We start from the raw sequence: 24,288 nt of genomic DNA, 5'->3' as shown, positions 1-24,288 counted from the left end.
TCAAAATATCAAATACAATGACTGAAAGACGTTTTTTAACTATTTAATAACTTTAACTATCAGGGAAATTCAACCTAAAACTATTTTCCTATCTTATTCTATTCCATTCAGAGTGACTAAGATAAAAACACAAACAGAACCAGATGTTGGCATGGACGTGAGAAAATATATTCACTGCTAGTGAGAATTCAAACTGGTAATACCCCTATGGAAATGTGTGGATGTTTCTCAAATATCTGGGTATTGACCTACCACAAGATGCAGCTATACTACTCTTAGGCACACACCAAAAGAACACTGCATTTCCTACAGAGATACTTGTTCTTCCATATCCATCACTGTCCTATTTACTGTGACTGGTAAGTGGAAGGAGCCCAGATGTCCATCAAATGGTGAATGGATAATAAAATGATATCACATTTACACAAGAAAATATTATTTGCCTGATAAAAATTAAATGTGCAGGTAAATTGATGAGGTTAGGAAAAAAGCAATAATTATTCTGATTGAGGTGAAATAAATATATGTTTCTGTCATTTGAGATGTTAGCTTTGAATCTTCAGATATGTGTGTTGCATTTGAAATATACATAGAAGGCAGGAAAGTAGTAAGGGACCATGAAGGCAGTAACAGAACATGATCGCAATTATATATGAGGTGAAATGGGAAATAATAGAAAAAGAAGGTTGAAATTATGATGGTAAGTAGGAAGGCAGTATAAGAAGGAAATGTGGGAATGAACAACTAGCACTAAAGGCTTCTTTAAATGCCAAATGGACACCTACTACCTGAGAAAATTTCTAATATATATTTATGATATTTAAGATTATATATAATATATTGTATACTATACTATATAATACTATATTTAAGATACACTAATATACATATTTCACATAGACATTTCATATATGTGTACACACATATATAATGTATATACATATATACAATATATAAACATAAATATTATATATATATATATATATGCCATCCTACAACAAGCGGACAATACCCAACTAGATGCCACATATAATCAAATAAAAAATACCTATACCAGGAGTAGATTACCTCTTTATAAGTTGGTGGTCAATCAAGACTATAGATCTTCAACATTATAGCCTATTGGCAATGACTTGGTTAACCTCCACTATTTATTTGTATGATGCTATCACATGGCACACCATTTTCTGGCATCACTGAATATGGAAAATTAAAACTAGTACTCATTTGGAAGCTTCATTCCCTATAGGCTATCTTTCATAGTACTGTAAAATGATATCCTCATGACAATAAGACAAAAATAACTATAAGTTATCTATATGTGAATCATGAGTGTTACAACACTGACTACCCTGTCAGGGTATGCCCACTGGTACAATCCTGGCATAAAAGTTATGAGAGTAAAAGGGTGCTTTCAGATTGACTCTAAGGTCAACTCCATGAGATGGAGCCCAATCTGGTGGTGTTAACAGAGCCAAAATTCTATGGACCAATATGCCATGGGCCTTAGAGGAGAATCTAATGGTATTAATTTTATAAAGTGACATAGTATTGGAATAAATCTAGTGTCTTATTGTTATGCACATAGATAAAAGATTCCTCATCAGAGAAGTTCACTTTTAAAACTGATATCAGTTAATACAGAGAATCTCAGCTGGTCACTTTGTGGTGAATAAGACAATATAAAGTATTCAACCATAAATGGGAAGTGTATGTAACATAATTTTCCCAAGGCCCAAGGAGCATTTTGGAAGAGGGGATATAAAAACTGTAAGATTCTTGGGGGGGGGAGAATAACTTTAGAAAACTATTTTCTGTATATAAGAAGGTAGTTACATGAACTGAAAATGATTGTGTAAGATACATAAGATTTGAGAAAGTTTAAGCCAGAAAAAGAATCTTATCACAGGAGAAAGAGAGGACTTAGGCAGGAAACTCCACCAATAGTTGAGGTGTTATTGGTATTTAATGGTTTTCATGAAAAGGAGAGAAGAAAATTAATTTTCTTTAATGATATGATCCATGATCCCTAGACTATATATTAGACAGATGCCACACCTAAGAATAACTGGGCAACACTCACTGAACTCTATGTGGGGGAAGAGTTAATCCTAATTTGAGGTAGATAAGTGAGTATACAAAAGGCTTGGGTGATAAGAGTTGAGGTAGGTAAATATGATCAAAATATACTGTAAGAATTTTTCTTTTTTTGATTTTTTATTTATATATATTTATTATTTTTTTCTTATTTTAGATATCATTCCCAGTACCCTCTCCCTCCTCCTTCCCATTTCCCCCTGACTCCCCTCCCACTGTATCACCCCTGCTCCACAGGGAAGGTGATGCCTTCCAGGAGAGATCATCAAATTCGGTCAAGTCATTTGGAGTAGGGACTAGGCCCTCCCTTCTGCCTGTAGGCTAAGGGAGTATCCCTCTATAGGAGATGTGCTCCCAAAGTCATTTTGTGCAATAGGGATACATCCTAGTTTCACTGTCAAAGGGCCCTTAGGCTGCCCAGGCCTTCTAACGGTGACCCATGTTCAAGGGCTCTGAGTCAGTCCAATGCTAGTTTCCCAGCTGTCAGTCTGGGGGTTCATGAGCCCCCCTTGTTCAGGTCAGCTGTCTCTGTGGGTTTCTGTTGCCTGACCTTGTCCCCATTTCTTTATCACTTCTCCCTCTTTGTCACTGGATTCCAGGAGTTCAGCTCAGTGTTTAGTTGTGGGTGTCTGCTTCTGTTTCCATCAGCTACTAGATGAGGACTCTGTAATAGCCTATAAGTTAGTTATCAATCTCATTATCAGGGAAGGGCATTTAAGATAGTCTTTCCATTGTTGCTCAGATTGTTAGTCTGGGTCATCCTTGTAGGTCTCTGAACATTTCTCTAGAGTCAGTTTTCTCTTCAAACCTATAATGGCTCCCTTTGTTGTGGTCTCTCTCTCTGTGTGTGTGTGTGTGTGTGTGTGTGTGTGTGTGTGTGTGTGTGTGTGTGTCTTCTCATCTGTTCATCTCCCATATCAATGTTCCTAGTCCCACATTTTCTTCTCTTTCTCTTATCTTTATCCTAATTCGCTCTCCACTCACTGCCTCCCCCCCCAATATGCTCAGGAAATCTTGTAACTTTCCCCTTCTTTAAGGGGATGTGTATGACTCTCTTAGGTTCCTCCTTGCATCCTACTTTCTCTGGCGTTGTGAATTATAGGCTGGTGATCCTTTACTCTACTTCTAAAATCCATATCTGACTGAGTAAATACCATGTTCCTCTTTTTGTGACTGGGTTACCTCACTCAGGATGGTTTCTTCAAGTTCTATCCATCTGCCTTTGAATTTTAACATTTCTTATTTTTCAGCTGAGTAGTATTCCATTGTGTAAATGTAGCCACATCTTCTTTATCCGTTTTTCAGTTGAGGGGCATCAAGGTTGCTTTCAGGTTCTTGTTACTACAAATAATGCTGTTATGAACATAGTTGAGTATTATTTCAAAGATTATATCCTTAACTGTTACCTAACTAAAGTCTTCACCCTACTGATTAGCATTCATGATGCAAGAAGGTATTCTGCCTACTACCAGGGGTAAAAGGTAGCAACCAGCTATAAAAGTTGCAATCTGCAACAGTGACACCTGTGCAATAGTGTTATAAGCAACCATCATGACATAACTAGAATTAAGTCCCATGCCTGACATTACCCAGCTGGCTGAGATTCTGTAGTACATAGGCCTTAGGCCTGTTGGAAAACAGAATACTGTTGTTCTGCTAAAGAGACACAGCAGTAAAATAGCCCTCACAGCAATCCACAATACCAATAGATCAATAGATCAGTCTTGCTTAGCCATCATCAAGGAAACCTTCTGTACAGGTGATGTAACTGATATAGACAGATCTACAACCAGATAATGTGCAAATACCTTGGAACGTTCAGTGCTACTGTAAAGATAAATATTCACTAAACCTAGAAGTGAGGAATTCATTCTTGAATTCTGTTCTTACAAGAAAGAGAATATTTTTTACTGTTTCCACTGATGTGTTTGCACAGAATATGCAATCTTTGTTAGTTCTCCAAATAAGTGATTTCTGTAGCTCTATTTCTACTGGAAATTCTGTCAGGATCATCTCACTAGTTCTGTTTCTCACTAAGATTACTTTGAGCCACCTTAGTATGAGCAAATGTTTGCAAATTTACTTTGGTTTATTGAGTCTGGATTATCTTTTAATTTTTATTACCACGTGTGGTGTAGTCAAAGGTGGAGCAGCCAGACCTCTTCCTCCATTGCCAATCATTTTATCTCTCCAAGATTCTTTGATACTAATCACAGACATTTCTTATATTTCTCTAACTCCATTTTACTCACTTCTAATATGCTGTATTTTTTCTCAAATTTTCACTTGTCTAACTCTTTGAATACATTTGTTCATTCTTAATATTTTTAAGACTTTTCTAGTTTATGTTAAAATGATCTGTCACATTACATAATTTTTAAATTTGTTTTGATATTTCTGAAACCAGGAATTCATAATCCTATCTTTAAACTGTACTAGGCCATCACTCATATTTGTTTGTCTCCTTGTTTTCATTTAAAGGAGGTTGGTGCTTTGTATACTGCTTATTTGTAAATAAATTTGGTATGTAGGGTGTTTTCTTTTCTTTCTTTTGGCTTGTTTAGCATCTGTGAAATGTGCTGTTCAGAAACTCTTACTCTAATTTGCTGAGCAAATATTTCCAGGACCATTCCAAGGACTTGAAACTGAGCTGACATCTGCCTTAGCCTGATTTGTTTTCACTCTACATTTACCTCTTTGTGAGCCATACTGTGCCCTAGTCAAAAAGAAGCGGACATTCATTATACTTGTGAGGCACCTAGTGCACAAATCATGGCTGCAATCATAAAAAGAATTCAGAACTGTTGGGTACTTTCAACCACCTTCTGTGCATCTTCAGAGATCCCCAGGTGGGTGTTGGGAAAAGGAAGCAACACAACTAAGGGAATTTCCAAGTCCTCTTACTGCATCTTGAGCTTCAGACAACTCAAAACATTCAATTTTCCTGCATGGGGAGAACTTCTCATTATTTGTGTCCACCATTAAACTGTACAAATAGTATTTTAAACCAATGGTCTTAAACTGGGACACTATAAGGACAACATATGAGAATTAAATTTACAGTGGGTAATAATTTGAATTAATTGATGATAATTGTTTGCTTTATAGTGATACAGTTTGGCTTATAAAAAGCTAACTTTGCCAATCACAGAGAACTGCTATATCTGTGCCAGATCTGTGCAGCATTAATATTTTATCACATATTCCTTTCAAGAGGAATATACTATCTGGTTAATGGTATGAATGCTTGTGTACCTTAGAGACACCACACACACACACACACACACACACACACACACACACACAATGGTTTGCTCCTCAGTTCATAAATTGCATGTAAGATTGATTTTCATAGATAAAATTGAGTTGATTGCTTTATTTAAATTTGTGAATTAAATATAAACTTCAAGAACACAAATTTTCACTTGATTTAAATAAGTATTCAGAAAAATGAGCTGTATGTTTTCATTAACTTCAAAATGGGAAGCACACTCAATCACAACAACTCTTTGAGAGTATATGGGATTCAAGATTCGACACTTCTGAATGACTCATAGCAGCCATATTAGCTCAGCCTGGCTTCTGTCATAACCATATCTGTACAGGTTTTTCCTTGTAGGGGCCAGAGTGTTTCTTAGTTTCTCAGAAAAGACATAAAAATGCATCATTTATATGTCAGTGTCTTTATGGCCTTGTTTATTTTACATTTCTATTTAAAAACAAAACCATCTAAAAAGAAAAGGCAACAAATATTATTAGTAGATTATAATTTTGAAATAGTATATCATAGTGAATACATTTGTGTGGTTCAAAATAATGTAAAGTATTTTAATACATATATTATGGTTTTGATATTTATTAATTTTGTTGGACATTCCCAAACATGTACATTTTAATTATTTATTCTGATTACTTTCTCCCCCACAACGCCTCTAATGTCCCAATCATTCCTGTCAATTACAGCCCCCCCCACTCATCTTACCACATAATTTTTACTGAAACCATGATTTTGGTTTGTTTTTATAACCCATTTATTTCAACTATTAGATTAGAGGTATTGTAGGCTAGTAAGGTCATCATTGAGTACACAAAAGAAAGAAAAGTTCCTGTCAATCTCAGAAATCTACCATTAGCAAATATTTTCACAATAAAGGGTGGCCCTTGAACTCTTCTTCTATTCATACCTGAATGTTTATTGGCCCATTCTTGTGCTAAACAACTGTATGCATCCAGTTTCTGTGAGGTGACTGTAAAGGCAAAATCCCCCCCCCCCCCGGAAGGGAGCATTCCTTTTCTTCACATTCATTCTGCCATCTGCCACTACATCTTAGAGAGGGTGGAGTAAATGTTTTCTTTATGGCAGAGCCGTGGTCCAATACTTATTCCCCAGGATTTGTGGAGTCATGCTTATCAGCATTCACCATTGTTCTCTTGACTGAGAGACTTTCCTGATTATGGATGAGAATGGGAATTGTCTTAGGGTACAAAAAATATTTCCAGGGCAATTGAACATTTATTTGGCTAAACAACAATTTTCAATTCCCCTGTATGACTGAATATATGCCCTTCTTCATTTGTTGTTCCTAGTTTACAGAGTCAGGCATGTATTCTCTCCTCCAGAGCAGGACTCAATTCGAATCAAGAAGCAGTAGGTTCCTCCTTAAGATGCACAGATGCACAGATGTTGCTTAAGAAGGTATATCTTACCTGACAAGTACAGCAATAGATTTTGAGTTTATGAAAAAAAAAAAAAGAAAGAAAACAAAAGCAATAAAGTGATTAGTTTTGGAAGAATAGACATATAACATTCTGCTAGTTGTACTTTTAAAAGTAAAATGTAACAAGTATATCATTTGGGTCATCAATTTAAATGTGCAAGAAGCATAAAGCTATTAGTATATATTGGTTTTGAGTGTTCTTTATGTTTCTACACTGCAGCAATATTTATTATTATATTTTCCAGTTGTTTCAATAAGGAAGAATAGTCTTCATAATTTAGTTGAAAGATCAAATATCTTTGTGAAATAGAAAATAAACTGTTAATTTTGACTATTTCTGATCCACAATGTGATATATAAGTATAAATTTTTTAAAAATTGTCTTAATATGTATCATTCAAGAAAATGTATGTAGGCATGCAGGATTTTAGTGGAAATGAATGGAATAATTCTGTGAAACAAATTGCAAGCTACATTAAAGGAGAGTACTTAGTTATGAATATATTAAATCAATTCACAATTTGTACTCTTTATAACTGAAATTATGTAATAGCGCCATGTGTGTTTTCGTTGATTGATATCCAAATGAATATTGCATTGATTATATATTATCCTTCCTAATCCACTTAAATCTAGAAGTAAAAATAACACCATACACACACAATTTTGGTGTCCCAGTAGCACTGCATAGCGTATCATATTTTCAATTAAATTTCATAAACAAAAAAATGTTCAAAAATGCCTCTTTACTCTTTTCCATTAGATACACAGGAAATTAAAATGAGTCATGAGACGTAATGTTGTCACGCTAAGATGTTCTGAGCATCTGTGAACACATTAGTTTCTATAGCTGACAGGTTTCTATGGGCCCTTCTTTTGAAGCTATATAGCAGTCTGCATTTTTTTTTCACTCAGTGGATGGCCTGGAGAAGCCTGTCTTCTGAAGTGATGAGATGGAGATGCTGCAAGAGACTTGCCAAATCACAGTACCATTATTAATCCAAGCATGATGAAATAGTTCCTTTAACGATAATCATGTAATTCATCAAAATACTATTAGAGCATGCCACTTCCAGTGGCTACACTGACAGAATCCCTTATAATAATGTCTACAAGTGCAGAAAAATATTTTTGATGGTATGGATATTAAAAAGTAATGTTTTGGATTTAGGCAACCTTGATTCATATTTTTATAAAAGAACATCTATGACACATTTTAATGTTTTATCAAGTGCATTATTTTTGCATTTGAGGGACCTTTGGTATGGAGATTGTACATAAGGTAGGAACAAAACTGTTGTATTTACCACATGTCAGTCTCCTCATTCTCCCTGATGAATATATTATAAGTAGTGCAAAGTCTTGGAGTATCCCTGTGATGTCAGAAATCAGCACATCATAAAAACAACAGTGGGACCAAACCACAGTGATTCCTTGGAAGTTCTTTTCTAACACAATTATATACATATTACAAATTTATTCTGGGATTAAAATGTACCCCTAAATGACACCATTTCTTGACACTTGTCCAAAGGAGAAAATAAGTACACAACTTATTTGAATTTAAGTAAAAAATTAGCAATTTGTGGTTTATAGTTAAAAATAATGCCTGAAGTTGTTTATTGCTCACAGATATATTCAATGAAATAAGAACTACAATGTTATCATTTTCAGTATTTACCCTATTCTCAAGCACTGTAATCATGTTCTTGGAATGTAAAATGATAACTAACAGACTGGAAACTTTCATATGAAAATTAATCAGATTGAAACTGTGGCATTGAACAATAAAACCCTTCTATACAGTCTACACCATTCCACAAATGTTCTTAACATAGACTGACTAGTGTGTTCCTTTTGTTTAATACATTTTTCCTTAATAACCTGGAACTAAAAATAAATATGAGAATTGTGCTTACTGTATAGTTATAGTATTCAGAATACAACTGAAATACATTATTATTTTAATAAAAATTTTTTAAAATATAGTCATTTTTAGTAATGTATTCTGATCACAGAAACCAAAACAAACATAACTTAATCATGATTGGTGCTATTACCTTATTGGACACTCAGTTGTCATCTTTTTCTTTTTATTAATTACAACATTAATGGAAAGAAAGTTAATAGTTTTATCCCTTCCTTTGTATGGTAGTGTTCAATGTACTGATTTTGAATAAATGCTTCATCCATTAAAATACTTTGCAATCATTATTTATACCCTTTACCATATAGAACCATGTTTCATAAAAGGCAATGAGTTATATTAACATTTACTTAATTATCTTCAAACGGAAAATCAGAGAGATTGCACTTTATTTTAAGCTGGATCACATGGGAACTCTAATTGTTTTCATACGCAGAGAAGACATGATTATATGCTCTTTCTTTTTCTTTTCAATTTAGTTAATATTTTTTATTTAAATTTTCAATAAGCTTGTTTTACATTTCAATCACAGTTCCATCACCCTCTCCTCCTCCCCTGTCCTTCTCCCAATACCCATCTCACCTCCTTTCTGCTCTCCAGGGACAATGAGTCTTTCCATGGAGGATCTTTATAGTCTGTAGTATTATTTCGAGCAGTTCTAGCACTGTTCCTGAGGTATCTAGGCTGAGACAGTATCCCACTAGGCTCCGTAGACTTTCCAGTCCTCCTAACTTACACCCACATTGAGGGGGTCTGGGTAGGTCCTATGTTAGTTTCCCAGTTATCAGACTTAAAGGCAGTGAGCTCCCCATTGTTCAGGTCAGCTTTTTTTGTGAGTTTCTCCAGCCTGATTTTGAACACTTTGCTCATTACTCCTCCCTCTCTGCAAGTAGATTCCAGGAGTTCAGCTCAGTGTTCACCTGTGGGTGTCCTCTTCTGCTCCCATCAGCTCCTGGATAAAGGATCTAGGATAGTATATAAGGTAGTCATCAATCTCATTATAGGTGAAGGACACTCACTGTATCCTCTTCACTATTGTTTAGATTCTTACTTGGGTTCATTCTTGTAGGTTTCTGGACATTTCTCTAGTGCCAGATTTCTCTTTATACCTATAATGGTCCCCTTTATTATGGTATCTCTATTCTTGTCCTCCTCAATTCTTTGTCTGATTCAATTTTCCTGCTCCTTCATGCTCTCTTCTCCCATCCTCTTCTCCTCCTTTCTTTCTCCTAACTCCCTCCCCCCATCTTGCTCCCAATTTGATCAGGAGATCTTTTCCCTTTTCCTTTCTACAGGGAAAACATGTATCTCTCTTAGTGTCCACCTTGTTTCCTAGCTTTTCAGGCTGTGTGGATTGTAGGCTAATGATCCTTTGCTCTATGTATACAATGTATGTTTAAGTCAGTATATACCATGTTTATCTTTCTGTGAATGGGTTACCTCATTCGGGGTGGTTTCTCTAGTTCCATCCATTTTCCTTCAAATTTCAAGATTCCATTTTTTTTTTTGCCTAAATAATACTCCATTTTTTAAAATATTTCACATTTTTTCTATCCATTCTTCAGTTGAGGGTATTTAGGTTGCTTCCAAGGTTCTGGCTATTACAAATAATACTGGTATGAACATAGTTGAACAGACATCCAAGTAGTATGAATGTGCATCTTTTGGGTATTTGCCTAAGAGTGGAATTGTTGAATCATGTGGTAGACTGATTCCCATTTTCCTGAGGAACTGCTAACTGCTAACTAATGTGGCTGTACAAGTTTGCACTCCCACCATTCTCACAGGAATAAGTCAGTATCTCAGGGTTGTTTGGATTTGCATTTCCCTGATGGCTAAGGATGTTGAGCACTTTCTTAAGTGTCTTTCAGCAATTTTGGATTTCTCTATTTAGTTATGTACCCTAACTTTTAATTGTATTATTTGGTGTTTTGGTGACTAGCTTTTTGAGTTCTTTGCATATTTTGGAGATCAGCCAGATGTGGGGATGGTGAAGATCTTTCACATTCTGTGGCTGCCGTTTTTTTGTTGTTGACTATGTTCTTTGCCTTACAGAAGCTTCTCAGTTTCAGGAGGTCTTATTTATTAATTGTTTATCTCAGTGTCAGTGCTACTGGTGTTTTGTTCAGGAAGCAGTCTCATGTACCTCCTACTTTCTCTTCTAAGAGGTTTGGTGTGGCTGGATTTACGTTGAGATCTTTGATCCATTTGGACTTAAGTTTTGTGCATGGCAATAGATATGGATCTATCTGCAGTCTTCTACACACCAGCATCCAGTTATGCCTGCACCATTTGTTGAAAAGGCTATTTGTTCTGGTTTTGATACAGAGTCTTCTCATATGGTAAGTTGAACTGGAACTTAATGCAGCTCATGCTGATGTTACACACATATTCTCATGTCTTGTCTTCCTAAGTACTGGAATTGCAGGCTGGAAGCACCACCCCAGGCTGCAGGTTTTTCTTTCTGAGTCTACTGATTTCTAGATACATCCCCCCCAAAAAACAGAAACAATTACACTAAACAATTACCAGAAGTTCCTATTTAATTAGGCTGTCTCTCACAATGGATGTTCCTGGAGATCAAGTATATTTGCTACTTTATTTCTTTTTAAGTTTTTATTTATTTGTGCACATGTGTGCTGTTATGTTATCTGCAGAAGCCAGAAGTGGGTGTCAGTATTGGTACTGGCATGCAAATTTTGTTCATCTTAAACAGAAGCTCAAATTATCTCTCGGGGCCAAGAGTTGAACTTATTTCTGTGATGAGTCTCATTACATCAACAACATCAACACAAGCTCTTGTTATTTAAATAAGAATTCCATTATGATTTCTTGTCCTCTCTCTGTAGCTCTGGCTTTCTTGTTCTACCTCTCTTTTCCCACTTTCTCTCTCCTGCTTCCTCTCCTCTTTTCTTCCTTGATATTCTTTACCAGCACAACTCATGCACATGTATTTTTGCCAATTTAAGATCTCCAAAATATAATAAATGAAAAATAGAAATGCTATATGGATTTTCCTGTCTTAAGCTAATGTATAAAAGTTCTAAAGTCACTGAGTACTGTTATTTTATTCTGTTATAAAATATGAATATAGGTATTATTCTGAATTACATGCCATAGTACTTAACCATAAAATATAATTTAATATAAAATGAAAGCAGATCATGACAACATATGTTCCTTTAGTATAGCTAAAATATACAGGAAAGAGAACATTGATTTGAAACTGAATGATTTATATTTTTACCTCCTCATACAAAAATTTATAGAGTTCATATTGGCACCATGCCCTCAATTGCTACTAACCAAAGAATCTAGTTTCCAAGGCAATGGATAAATATTTGTGCTCAAAGACATGGGAAGTTTTCATGAAAACTACAAGAATCACATATTTTCATTTTTATTATTGAAAATTAAATTATTTTTCTTACAATATATTTTGTTTGTGTTTTCCTTCTCTCGATTTCTTCCTACTTTTCTATCTCCACTGTAAAACAAACATGCAAGGGAGAAAAATTGCAGCAAAAGTATTAAACTTTGTAATTCATGTGATTTGGCAAACACATGAATTTTACATTCTGAATTGACAAAGCATAATTATCTTAGAGATATAAATTCATTATTAAAGATATTGAGAAAAACATGTATTTGTTGGAGCATAGTTGATTTTTCTATGTCAATAGTTTCTTGTCAATACCTAAATGTGAAATTACACACTCTAAACTCAAGGATAAGAAAATCTATGACAAAATTTCAACAAATGTGTTGTAGAATATATAAATAAAATCAAGAATCAGGGACATAATACTGAAATAGGGAAGTAAGCACTGTATTTCTGCTGACATCTACCTGATCTCATAAGAAATTGATTATCATGAAGCCTTGAACCTGTATGTATAGCTTTCAAGAACAATTGAGGACTCATTTCTTTATTGTCATGATACCAATGGAGGGTAAACATATCTACATAGCTATGTTACAAACAAGGTGTGTTGCTAAGGATATAGATTCCACATTTCTCTATGGAGTGGACTAAAATGGTAGTGGAGAAAGTAAAAATAACTGAAAAGCTATTGATATGGATCTTTGAGGCTATTCAAATTTTCATCCAGAATACCCAGGGGAAAGAGGAATAAAGAATAATTCTGAAGCTATTAGTCAAAATTAATAAGTAATTACCTTACTTATTTAGATGGATAAAAGAAGACAAAATTTCAAAGGGACAGAATTAAAACTTTTGCTCTGGACAGTAGTAAAAATCAAATATAACATCAAAAGAAATTTTTAGATGAAATTAAGTTTCATAGATAAATTCTGAGGTTAAATTTTATATTTTAATTGTAAACATTCCAATGATATAATGCTATTGAAATGGATCAAGTCACTAAGAGTGAAGATGTAAATAGAGAAGAAAGAATAGAAATCAAGTTCTCACAATATCTCATATTCAAAAGTAGGCTAATAATGGCAAATGGATCATAGGAACTGGTGGATATAAATAAAGAAGTGGAAATAATATAACAATTAAATTTATAGTAAATCCTTTTGACTTGTCATGAAGGTTGTTGATAAATATGTTATGAATAGTTTCTATGTTGGTAATATTAAGTTGGAGAAAGGAATGTGAGGCTGTGGATTTATAGAAAATGTAGAAGTATGAGATTTATAATTTTCAAAACTGGCAAGTCAATACTTTCATACACCAGTGAAGGCTTACCCTCTCTGATAAGTAGATGGTGTGTGGTGGGGGGAAGATGGGGAGAGTGGGAGGAGGGGTAGGAGTTGGAATTGGGAATGGTATGTAAAATGAGGAAAGATTGTTTTAAAATGTCAAAAAATAAAAAGAAGTGAAACTGCTTAAGTGGAAAGGGAGAGAAGGAGAAATGATGAAAGAAAGAGACAGAGAGAAAGAACACCAATGTGACAATACACTGAGTAGCCCATCATCTGGTGGAGGAGAAACAATGAAGGGGCACAGGCAGTGGAGTACATGGAAGCAAATACTTATGATCACATGACATCATTTTAGTCAGTGAATCTGCAATGTGATGGCTCATAACAAAACTCTTGGCATCATTAATTTTTATTTTTCAAAATTATTCTGATTTGAAAATACATTATTGGTCAGGAATTCTATAGATAATATCATGTCTGTTTGTCTCTGTGTTTAGTCCCTAGGCATATTCATGTAGATTTTTCTTCACTCTTTGCTTCAAAAATGCAAACTCTTTTAGAGTAAGCATATTCTTAAATCTTGGCTATGTGAATAAGTAATACTAAAATGGAATTACCTTACTGACTGAATCAGAGACTGAGTACCTAGTGACTTCTGAGTTGCTATACACTGACATGTATAGGAATGGTAGCTGTATAAGAATCTGCTGGAAAAACAAAACAAACATATAAGAAACCAAACAAATTCTCAACTTAAAAGGTAGTTAAGAATAGTGAAGAATTTTCTTTCTTCATGGAAAAGGAATCAATCAACTAAGGAAAAACGCAAGCAATATAGGAGGGGAAATATGCAGTCTTATCCTTGTAAAGGGATTAACATCAAAAGGTGTAAAGACCCCACACACACACCAGAAGGCCAACAAAGAATGACAAAGAATGACAGAAAATCTCACAATAAGTCAAGGAGCTATTTACCAGTGATAGCCTCTGGAGAAAGGAAAATCAGTTTCCTTCCATAAAGTAACACTGGGTATATTAAAGACAAGTAGGGCAGACGCCATGGTCAGTAGACGGCTTACTCAAATCAAACTTCATGTTTTTAGTGGAATTCTAATCCTCCACCACTTCCTCCTAGTTCTTCTCCTCTCCCTCCTCCTTCTTTTAGGAGAGAGAAACTACATAAAATTGGGTGGTCAGTGTTGGTAAGGTCATGGGAGATGCTGTTGTAGGAGGTGATAAAAATATACTGTATAATATTCTCAGAGAATAAATAAAATAAAATCATTGGGAAAAAAGAGAAAAGTAAAGGCTAACAAGGATTTGAATGAAAGGTAACCAGAGAAGGAAGGAGGTAGTAATGACATTAATACATGTTCTAGCCACTGAAATGCAGATTATATATCCCAAGAACTAAAGTAATAGGTCAAAGCTGTGTTAATCCTTATGTCAATTGCAGGCCTAACCACAATAGCTGAATATGATCAAATGAAATGACCACCAAGGAAAGTGGGTAAATAGAATGCAGCATACATAATGAAAATGTATCCTATCTTTAAAAGTCAATACTTCCATTCTTTGTTAAAAAAAAAAAAAAGTTGAAAGTGGAGGTTAAATGTTAAAGAATCTAAATAGTTGGATAGTTGTTGGGTTCATAGAAGTTGATGGAATGGTGTTTTCCATGGTTTAGAACTGGGATCGGGCAAGATATTCATCAAGGATTTAACATTTCAGTGAGAAATATTAACACAGCTAGGAACAATTTGTTCTTAAAACTTACTGAGAGTAAAACTTAAGATTTCTTATCATAAAGAAACACATATGTGGTAATGCGTATCTTCATAGCATCGTAAACCTGAACACTGAAAAACATCAAGTTAGATATTATAAATAAGCATCTATTTTATCACTCAAATAAATATATTTTTGTTGCTTGTTATAATTTGCAATGCTACCAAGTTGGAAAAGTTTTAAGTCTAATTTTGACTAAAGTTGGACACAGGATGCACGTGTTTTGTTTGTAGGATATTTGTAATGGCCATTTACAGAAACTAAAATTTATAGGTATTCCCAATGCATGAATCAGTTTTCACATTTTTCAGTCTTTGGTTTCCATAATAACAAATTCTAAAAATGGAATATTTACAGTTTATAGAGTATCTGAATACCAATGGGTCATATTCTAATTCTGGCCTCTTTAAATTCCCATTGAATCATGAACTCAAGCCCTTGAGATTTTTAAAATCCTAGAAAACATTTGTTTTTAACTTTCTGCATAGCATGCACTTATTAATAAATAAACAATGGATTGAATCTTTTATTAGATTATATGTAACTGAATTCTTCTGTCAATATTTCCTTAATCCCTGGACCTCAGTGCCACTCACTGGGATATCTCTCCCACATTACCAATGAACGCCACTTGTCTTTCTCTGTTATAGTGTGGGATTTATGCTTCTTAAGACAGCATTCTCTTCCCATCTGTGGCTCCTTAAACTCCACTGACAGTTTGTTCTCCAGTCAACATTTAAATAGCTTTCACTACTTCTTTACTTGCAGTTTATTCAATTAGTAGGCAACCAATGTGTGTAACTGTGTTGCTTTACTCTTAACATGAAAGCTTACTACTCAGCTTTCAAGTGAAAAGTCCAGAAGTAAAAGGCAATTTTATAAATATTAGCCATCTTATTTATTTAATAAGAAATCACTAGATATAAAATCAAAATTTATCATTATCTATTTGAGCCCTAACTATCTAATTCTGGCTTGGGTTGTAGATAAAATAGTAAATGCAATTTGTCATTATAAACAGATTATTATTTAGTCATATGAAATTTATGGTTTATCTTGAGCAAACTTTATAGTAATTTTAATATATAGGAGCCATCCCTGACAGATACGATGAAACAGATTCATCACTCTTGACAAATTATATTGCAAAATATCCTCTTGTGATTGCCCACAATGGAAACATTATTGCCAGATTCAACAGGAATTTCACCTGTGATTATTTTTGTACAATGTTATTCAATAGCAATCAAAAATGGTTTTTTAATTTTTATTTTTTTTTTAATTTCAGGGACTGCAGAGGACTTTGATTGTAAGATGGCCATAAGAATAATCATATGAATGAAAGAAACCTGTAGCCCTTTAAATCAAACTAAGTAGTGTTTTATTAAAGTGCTCAGCAAATCAATCTAAATCCAAGGATAATAAAGCCCTAATCAGGTGGTAGAAAAAATAATAGGTTGTCATGCATGAGAAAAAATAGGCAATCATGGAATGTTTTCTTTAATTAGGTCATGTAAAGTGGAAGAACTGAGTAGGAACTGGCAAGACATTCATCATGAGCAAGGTGGGAAATTATTTAGATTACGAAGGGAGGAAAATTGAATGTGATACACGTAGATTTGCCTAGACAGAAAATTAAAACGTTTTATTCACTATATGTATTGCTTTACTAGTGATAAATATTGACAGAAGTAGAACTTTTTTTTTTAAGCTGAATTCAAACAGTTAGCCATTAAGTTGGTTAAATCTACATGCATTAATTGTTTTCCAATTATTTTAATTTCTGTGGTGCTCCAGGACAAATTGGTTTCGCCCACAAAGCTGCTTCTCACCTCTGATGGAATTTAACTCATAATAAACTTGAGATTGATTATTAAGCACTTCTCATTTCCTCTTTCAACGGAAAGAACTAATTAATACTATTCAGCATTGTTAGTGCATTGCTCTTTACAAGGATAATGGTATAAATTATAAAAATCAGTAGCTAGATTCTTGTTAGTCATTGTTGCCTTTCAGCTCAAACTAGTACATATGCCATCTTTTAAAGCTTTAATTTTGGAAACATAATCTGTAATTTCAGGTATTTGTAGGATTGTCACAACTAGTTCAATAAAAGCTATATTTACCAAATTAAATTTTAGAATTTATTCTTAATTTTCTTATTCCTTTCCTTTTATTCTCTCTTTCTGTCTCTCTCTCTCTCTCTCTCTCTTTCTCTCTCTCTGTGTGTGTGTGTGTGTGTGTGTGTGTGTGTGTGCGAGTGTGTATTCATGAGTGCAGGTGCCCACGTGGTCATGGAGGGTTTTGGATCCCCTCAACTGGAGATAAAGGCATTTATAAGTAACGCGACTTATTTGCTGGGAAATAAACTCCATCACCACAAGATTAGTACTTACTCTTGCTCCTCAACATCTCTTCAGCCTAAATAGTTCTTGAAAATGTTTTTGTACATTTATTCTTTTGTCTGTGTTTGTTGGGGGTGGCATAAATGCACGTGGAAGTCAGAAGACAGCATGTAGAGGTGGATTTTTTTTCTTCAACCATGCAAATTCCAGACATAAACCTCAGAACTGCAAACTTGTCAGCAAACACATGTAAACACTAAGCCATCACATTGCTGCCTGTATTTCTTTTCACATCAGTCAACTATTCAGGGGGAAATGGTTCAGAACAAATCTGGTGAGGCTTAGTTCCCATGACCTTTTCGGGGTTAAATAATAAAGGAAGGGTTGACAAGCACAAGCAAATGCACTCAGGACTCCTGTTGACTCACTGTCAGCCACTAAGGACTGATTTTAAATAAAAAATTCTTCCTCTTTAAAATCTTTGTAAAATATGGTTAGGTCATGTGTTTCTACTTCCCCAACTTCTCCCAGATCTGTCCTTCCCTACCAGACAAGCTTTATGTTCTCTTTCTCTCTTTTGAAAATATGCATGTACACACAGGCACATGCACACACAAACAAAAATCAAAACAAACAAGCAAACAGAACAAAAAAAAAAAACAGTGGGGCAAAATTGTACAAAAAAAAAAAAAAAAACGAAATAAAACACCCTTGCACACCCCCCCCCAACACACACACACACACACACACACACACACAAACAGTGTGGAGTTTTGTTTTCTGTTCACCTGTGTCCTAGATTGCAGGAGTATGGTTGATTTTCCCAGTGCATTGGAAAAATGGATTTTTTTCTTTATTAGTGATATCAGTTGCAAATAATTTCTTGGTTAGGAGTGGGAGTCTTTTTGTACTTCCCTCTCTCAGTGTTAGGCTGTACCTCAGGTTTGAAACTGAGCAGGGAACAGAAATTTTTAGAAGCAAATATTGTTAGCATTTTGTCTATTTTTTGTTGTTTTGGTTTTTTGGTTGTTTGTTTGTTTGTTTGTTTTTTGACCCAATATGAAGTTCAATTGCACTTCTGTGGAAAATTCCAGTATTTGCCAGGTTTCCACCTTAAGTGCCTGTTAATAGGGAGCCTGATTGACAGGGAATTTTCAAGGTGCTAAAAATCCTAAGATGAAGCTGGAGGAAAAATCATCAAATGTGGTGTGATGATGGTAAGTGCTACTACTTAACTCTTTACATCACATGGCAACATGCCTGGCCATAGTCTACACAAAAATGGATTCCTGGCAAAACTGAGTGCCAATTGCCCAAAGCAGTGATTTAATCACTTTACTCTCCTCCTTTCTTTCATACCATAGCTATAAATAAAGTGTCTCTTTCTGAGGCAACTGTTGAAGTAACTTCTGAATGTATTACCCTAGATAGCTGTCTCCAACTACCAGAGCTGTCTGCAAGGTAAGTTGTCCAAATAGGGTTGTTGGTCACACTACAATCTGACTTCCCTTTTAGAGGCAGTGAATCAAATTTTGTCACCTCTGTCACAATTATCTCTCTGTAATTAAATACAATGTGAACACATTTAGAATTATTTTAGATTAATGTCTAGTCACAGATTTTATATTTACCATGCACATTAAAAATAACTTTAGAAATAAGTACTTCTGAGTAAGTTCCCACTCCACATAGGGCAAGTTTTCAAAATGATAAAATTTCTATTAACTTTTATAGGAAAATATTATCTATTCTTGAGCTTAAAAAGTAATAGGTATTTTTAGTAACAGGATTCTATTTAAATAAATATTTTTCTCCAAAATATATTACCAAACATTTTCCTTAGTAAATAATGCTGTTTGTTTGCTTTACAGCTATTATAAATAGTATAGTTATCATTGTACTAAAATGAAACATAAATAATAAACTTTAAAATCCATGGAGATCAGGAAATACAAGTCAATAAAATAATGCATTTTGATGAAGTGTCACATAACATTACTTTATAAACTAATAAAATATACTTAGAGTAAATCACTACTGTGTCATGGTGATACACCTGAGATTGCAAATTATTTCCTAATAAAGAAGAGAAATGACCCACCGGGCCAATGTAAGGCATAGTGAATATATGTGTATGACTGAAATCTCATAAACTCCATTTACTCATCTAGAGGATCATGAATCCCAAGAAAGATAGACTTTCTTTCAACTTTTAACAGCACAATTATTTTTTTAAGGAACAATGCATTGGTTCTTAAAGTTTGTATTTTACCAAGCTTATCCAGAAAACTGTACAGAATTGCAAGGTTTATCCTTTTTCCCATGATCTTTGCATGCACCTGAATCTCTTCTGTAGCATATGTTTCTGAAAGGGTAATGGGTGATTTTCAGAGAGAAAAACCACAGTCATTGTGTTTAGAAAAATTGACCAATCTAACATTGACATTCTTTATGAGTTGACACTAAAATGTTCAGTCAGATCGAATACAAATAGATTTTTTACCTTGCTGTAGCAGAAGACAGAGTGAAACATACTAAAATGATATAATACATATTTTCCCCACAAAATTTACCCAACTTCTGACAGTTGGTGGATATGGGAGCAATTACCTTCTTGCTGAAATGCAGAGATCTGTTAGTCTAAGGATTTACTTACCAAATCCCGATTTGCTCTCAGGAACATGTCTTGCATTCCATTACTTTCAGGTAATATTAAACTAATGTCATACTTGCATAGCTTTGATATTTCCATGTGCTGCTGGACAAGGTGTCAACTTGTGCTCCAGCAAGGTCTACTTGATTTAGTGGTTCAACAAGCCCGTCAAAGAGGTCCTATTGCATCTCTTCCACCACTCATGAAGAACCAACCTACAAATCACTTGTCAACAACTTTGATCTACCTTGTTTCAGGTGGTTTACTCTCTGTCTATTATTTCTGCTAAGAGACCCGTGAAAATTAAATACAGACCCTGCTGATGCTTGACTGACCCAGTGCTCCATCATAACAGCAGTGTAATAGCAATAAATCATTTCAACTTTAATCTATTGTTATTGATGAATGTACAATTATTTGTCATCTAATATGCTGAAAATGATGACCAAAGAAATAGATCAACTTTTTTTTCTTCTTCCTTGTGCGGCATTGATGGATTGTATCCCTAAGCTGTTATTACACTTATAATGTAGTCCTCATCACTGACAGCACAGCTAGTTTTTTAATCATTCCATAGTAATCAACTTAAGACAACATAGCAAGAGTCATAACTCATGTTCTTTTCTTCTCTGGCAGTGATGGGAAATGAAAATGTTTTTATTCTTTTGAAATAATTCTTACCTGACTAGTCTCAAGATTGCTTTAAAATTGTAAATAAATGGTTGTTTATTGAGCTGGAACTGAAACGTGACATATTAAAATGTCTTTTCAAAAAGAGAAAAAATTATTTAGGCCTGAGTCGAATAAGACAGTTTTAAAAATTACTTTTCTTTTAACTGGTTCATTGCTAACTTAATACCATAGGAGAATATTTGAGCAAAACCATTGTAGAGACAAAAATGCTATGGATAAATATGACAGCGTTAACATGCTACTCTCCTACTCCCTACAGATGTCTGACAGTCTTCTCATTTATACTTTACTTACTTGTCCTGATGGCTTGGAATTCTGATGTAGGAGTTACAAAGATTCAAAACAAAATAGTAATGTGATTAAAACAAAAATTAAAACTATTCTTAATTCAACAGTTTGTACAATAGGTTTAAAATTGTGATCCTCAAATGAATAAATTTTACCTATCTCATGACTTTTCACTTCATGAGAAAATAGGCTGGAAATTTCTTGCAAACTTCTAATAAAGATAACTTTTCCTGTATATTTTGAGCTTACCATGCTTTCTCCTATAATTAACAAAAATTCCCCCACCCTAAAATCACTGCTGGGTGATATTGATTTTGATTCTCATCTCATATAGGGCTCATATCCTCTTATGTCTTAACTAATGTGAACATAGGTTAGAAGTCAGTATTTTAAATATATATACTTATGATATGTTGTTAAAAAATGGATTTTTACTTACTTGAAATTTAATACAGTGATATTCAAAGTATATTCTGAAGCTCATTAGAGGCTGCAGGGTTGAGAAAATGTGTAATTTGTCCTCTAAATCTTAGTTTCTAGGATAGGCCCAATGTGGAGATTCCTCTAGGTACTTTTGATGTATATGAATTTTGAGATGTACTGGCTGAAATTTATTTTCTCTTTCTGTTTTTTAATGTTGTGAAGAACCCAAAATGAATATAGCAGAATGCTTATACCTTTGTTCAGCATAATCGTACTATGGAGAAAATGGTTGTGGGAGGCACAGTCTATACCTTAAGTGAGAGAAATTTTATATATATATATATATATATATATATATATATATATATATATATGATGTAAGTAAAGTCATGAGCATGCTTCCTCCTCAGATTGGGGATTGGTGAAATGTAGATAGTTACACAAAAAGATGCTGAGAGACTAACTACTTAATAGATATTTTTCTGGCTAGTTATATGCCAACTTTACTAGAGTTATCTGAGAGGAGGGACTCTCAACTGAGAAACTGTTTCCATAAGTCAAGGCTGTAGTCGAGCCTTTGGGCATTTTCTTAATTAGTGATTGATATGGGAGGGTCTAGCCCATTTTGGGTAGTGCTACCCCTGAGCTGGTGTTCCTGTATTCTATGAAGCAGGCTGTAGTAGTTTGAATGAACATGGCTTTTATAAGCCCACAGAGAATAGTACTACTAGAAGGTGTGGCCTTGTTGGAGGAAATATTTCACTGGAGATAGGCTTTGTGGATTCAGATATTCAAGCCAGGTCCAGTATCATTTTCTTCCTGCTGTCTGTGTATTCCCGATGCAGAACTCTCCATTCTTCTCCAGTACCATGTCTGCCTGCATGCTGCCATGCTCTCTACCATGATGACACTGGACTAACTTCTGAATTTTAATCCTTCCCCAATAAAATAATTTCCATACAAGAGTAGATGTAGTCATGATATCTCTTCACCATAATGGAAGGACTAAGATAGAAGTTCGTTCCAGGAGTAGGGTCCTATGGTAATCTGGACCATGCTTTTGTTTGTTAAGAATATGGGAATAATAAGGAACTTTAAACTAGAAAAAAAAGTTGGACATTTTAAGCAGGAATTAATGGAGCATTAGCTCATAGCATCATATTTACAGTGGTGCTGATGGCACTTTTAAATGGGAGTGGGGTCTGGCTTAAGAGGTTTCAGGGAGAAGAATATTAATATGTGGCACAGAGACCATTCTCCATAATATTTTCATGCAGAGCATGTCTGCTTTTTTGCCTTTGTCCAAAGAAGAAAGTCTGCCTGAGGCTAAGTTGAAGAGTTGTGGTTAATACATCTGGAAAAGAAAACTTCAAAACAACCTAGAATTGACTGCATAGCTTGATTGTTAGTGGCCATTGTTATGCAGATCTCTAAAGATAAAGAGCAATCTGAGCTAGGAAAAAAAAAACAGTTTGAGGAGAAAAGAAACACAAGGAATTAGGAGCTCAGTTCTATGTTCAAGAATATAAACAGATTAAAGAAAAGCATGATGTTAAATGGAATAAAGGGAGTGGAGACTTCATGCCAAGAACCTACGCAGCTAAATTTCCTACTTGTAAAAGGAATTCAGGTAAAACTTATGTCCAAGTGTAGTGGTAAACACTTTTAACGCCAGTACTCCAGAGGCAAAGACATGCCAGGTCATGATAGTCCTTTCAGAACACATTACCTTAGTCTTAATGTGGTCAGTTCCTATTCCTCATTAATGTCAGATAATCCTAAATTTCTTTTGTAGCACATAGTGACCAGGACTTTAAGAAGTCACCTTTACAGTGATTTGGTTTTTTATCCGTTTTTCAATTGAAATCCTAGACATTCAGGAAATAGGCAGATTGTACTAAGAATCTCAAGTTACTTATTTTCCATTTAGGTCTATGTCTTACATGAAGGAAAGTAGGAGTGAATAAGATTGATTATCCTCAAGAAAGTTAAGATCTCTAAATAGTACAAATAGACACATGTAAGTGGATAAAGTATAAGCTGTTTTCTGCATTGGCAAGGCAACTGGTATATCCCAAAGAGGAAACTTACCTAAACCAGATTGCAAAGTTCACAGTCTGCATGAGGTTGGTGCTCTGGTAGTAATACCTGCTTCTGTTATTATGTTACTAACCCATTATTAAAATATGGTATGGGGAAAATTATGACGTCCTACAAATATTAGTCACTCTGAAATATTATATTCAAATATTTAATTTAATGTTTCCTATACTTAACTTTTTGTTTTTAAAAATTTTTATTATAATCATATCATATCCCATTCCTCCATGAAGTCTTCCAATGTACCCCCTGCTTTCTTTAAAATTAATGAATTTGTTCAATTCTTATAGATGTGGAATACCACATTATAATGTGTATCATATAGCCTTCCTTACTTGTATATGTTTTAAGAGATGACCCTTGGATATTAGATAACCAAACAGTGTGCTCTTCCATAAGAAAAATTATTTATCCTCAGCTACCTGTAGTTCTTTATGTATCATTAAGTGTTATGAAAAATTACTTCAGTTTTGGTCTCTGACCCCACCTCCAGTCCTCTGCTGGAGTCCCGGGCCCCACCCAGAGATCCGCCTATCTCTATGGGTCCACTCTGAGTTCCCACTGGCAAGATCCTTGACCCCC

Source organism: Phodopus roborovskii, unplaced genomic scaffold (genome assembly GCF_943737965.1).
Source record: "Phodopus roborovskii unplaced genomic scaffold, PHOROB, whole genome shotgun sequence".
Classification (NCBI taxonomy): Eukaryota; Metazoa; Chordata; class Mammalia; order Rodentia; family Cricetidae; genus Phodopus; species Phodopus roborovskii.
This window is presented reverse-complemented; position numbering follows the sequence as displayed.